The sequence below is a fragment of the Onthophagus taurus genome, chromosome 3 (assembly GCF_036711975.1).
Source record: "Onthophagus taurus isolate NC chromosome 3, IU_Otau_3.0, whole genome shotgun sequence".
NCBI lineage: Eukaryota > Metazoa > Arthropoda > Insecta > Coleoptera > Scarabaeidae > Onthophagus > Onthophagus taurus.
Genome location: NC_091968.1, coordinates 2973781 through 2976657, shown reverse-complemented (window position 1 = coordinate 2976657; position 2877 = coordinate 2973781). Strand labels below are relative to the sequence as shown.

At 33.6% G+C, this 2877-nt stretch overlaps 1 long non-coding RNA gene across 1 annotated transcript; it reads right to left on the bottom strand.

Moving 5' to 3' along the window:
• Window positions 1-1905: 1905 nt before the first annotated feature.
• Window positions 1906-2607, bottom strand: LOC111425720 (uncharacterized). The gene is made up of 3 exons (XR_002707723.2): window positions 2414-2607; window positions 2110-2296; window positions 1906-1983 (listed from the first exon to the last, which is right to left on the bottom strand). It is a non-coding gene; the product is annotated as an uncharacterized lncRNA (long non-coding RNA).
• Window positions 2608-2877: the final 270 nt, after the last annotated feature.

Genomic DNA, 2877 nt, shown 5'->3' with positions numbered 1-2877 from the left:
AGTCGGCTTTACGAAACTCTCCAACGCGTTGTATTAACCCCGGGCTTCTAGTTAACAGGAGAAGGAGCCGGTCGTTCTTCTTCTTGTCCTAGGGGGGCGAGAAGCTTCGTCCTACGAAAATTAAACGGAATCGAGTTAGCGGAAGGAAGCCCCAAGCGGTTATTATTACGGTTTTCCGACTTCTAATTAGTGTAGCCCCCATTTAAGACTTTGTAGAAATGCTTTATTAAAAGCGGCGAAGAAACGGGGATGATGTAGAAGAAGGTGAAAAAAGAATAAAAGGAACGAAGAGAAAGTAGGAAGGACGTTGCTTAAATTGGTTCTTAGCCGGAAGCTTTGTAATTTAAGGATTAAGACCGTATGCTCTTAAAAAGTTTTGTATTTTAAGAACTTTATTAAAACTTTTAAGAAACTTATAGAGTAAACGAAGGGTATAAACATGAATGTATCCGGATTCGATTTTTTTTGTAAATTTTGGAATTGCAAAAAAAAAACAAAGAAAAACTCTCGATATTGATTAAGTCCTTAAAAAGTATAGACGTGAGAACTTTTTGTTAACGATTTCATAAAATCCGCTGAAAAGTGCTTCAAATGTAGGTCAATCCACGAGGGTAACGAGTTAATCTATAAAATTTTGAAGAGGCAATCGATACTTTACGACTACTCAAGCTTTAAACCTCACGTAGCTACCTACTTCTTAATGTGCAAGGTTTTTAAAAAATAAGGTCAAAATGTATATGTGAATTTACGCTTGGTCAATGATTTTGATATCACCCTCCCATTAAAAACCCACCTACCACAACCCCAAAGACGTTCATCGATATACTCGTCGCCCTTTTTTCTTTCTCCCCCGATCGTTTCGAGACGTTTTTCCTTTGATTTTAGACGGCCTCTTTTTCTCCTCGACCTTTACGTAATAACTTCTGGTCGTAAGAGCCCCCGATATTAACACGCCTTTTCCCTGTAAATATTTTCCATCCAGCTTCTTTTTTTCCCACTTTGCTCGAAAATTTATTTAATCCTTGGGCTTATTAGGAGCTCAGCTTTTTCAGGTTGAATAAAAAAATCTCGTTGAGATTTCGACATGAAACGTTGCAACAGCGTCTAATTACGAAGAACTTTGATCCGGATAAAGTTTAGTTCCGCTTAGATGGGTTCTGTAGATTCTGGAGTTCTGTTCGTGTGTGAGAGAAATAAAAACGTGGACACGGTCTTTTTTTTTGTGAACAGTAAACTACTAGGAGAACTTCTCTAGCTACAAAATGATCTGCCTTTAATGCTGAAAAGTATGAACCTTTTGAACGCCCCTTAATAATGCATCGCGGAAAGTTTACTTGGATATAGTCAAAGAAATCGCCCGAGGAAATTCTATAAGGTATTATTTTCTTTATTACATCGCTTATTTTTCAAATTTAAATAAAAATAAAATGATACTTTTTTATTTATTTTTTGGATTATCAAAGGAAATTTATCAAATTAGAGAAATTTCAAAGAAAATAATATTTTTGTTTATTTATGGAGGTATCTTAGTTACTGAAATAATTTGTGCTCTGACTCTATCCGTGAAGATGCAGAAATGATTTATAGCTCAGATGAAAGCTTGAAATCTCTAATTTAAAATAACGTACTAAAATCGATATGTTGATTAGGAACAAGTATCTCAAACGGACCAAACTCAAGAACCCTACCATTTGGGTGAATTTGAGAATAATTGGAAAAGAAAAAAATCGCTAGTGACTTTATTTACGAGGATGAAATATAATTTCTACTTTTCGTTCAATAATAGTATATTAAAAAACAAGTTTCGTAAGACACGCTTGAAATGCAGGAATTCAAGTTGAAAATTTAGATTTAGCCCTTAGGCCGCAATTTCATCCATTTCTAAATCATTTTATATATTTAAATTCCATTTTTTTTCTTTCCAAACTTTAACATCAAATTACGAAATTCTCGAAGGAATTTGACACCCGAAAGCGCGATTATCTAAAAGAACGAAAAATTAGCTACAAAATTACAAAATCTTAATCAAATTTAAAGTTTATTAATAATTTCGAATATTTTCAAAGTAGATAGTTATTTTCTTTAAAAAATTCAATCATTTTGGCTAACCTGTGTAATTTATAATTCCCGCCATTTTATCAACCAATCAGAGAGCCCAGATTCAAACTGAGGCGATCAAATTCGGATATCCAAGAAGCCTTTGTCCAAAAAGGGTATATAAGGCCGCGCAAATTTGACACCGAGAGAGTTCAATTTTGGTTAGAGCGAAGCGTTGTCGAATCTACGTCAATTTAACCTAAAAATTTCTAACCTAAGGTTGAACTTAGAATTTTTTTTGACAACTCAATTTAGTTTTATCTAGTAAAAGTAAACAAGTGTTTCTAAATTATCTTCGAAGAAATTGAAACCATACCTGAGATCGAGTCCAATGTTCCATCCTGTTCCCGAAGGACCCGAGAACTAAATTTCCCGAGAATCCTAAACTTCAAACACCGAAGAACATCCATCCCGCAAGACCAAGGTCAACCAACCATTTTTAACTGACATGTCACACCTCCGGAAACAAGTTAAGTGAACATAATTTCCTTTTATCGAACTCTTTAATTTTTATAACACTCCCGATTAAAATTAAAAAAAAAACCAATCTGAAAAGACCCTTATAAATTAACGCGTATAAGCTTTGTCAATTTCCACACTCTTATAAAGCAGTTACCTCTTTCTTGCACAGATTTCTTTATGCTCTATTTTATATTTAGTTCGTAAATTTAAAAATTTAGTTATAGATGTCTCCATGAACTTTCGTTTTATTCTTTTTTTTTTGTCCCTGAGATTCATGTTCTTTAATTTAACAAAAAAAACGTATTTTAGTTCGTTGTT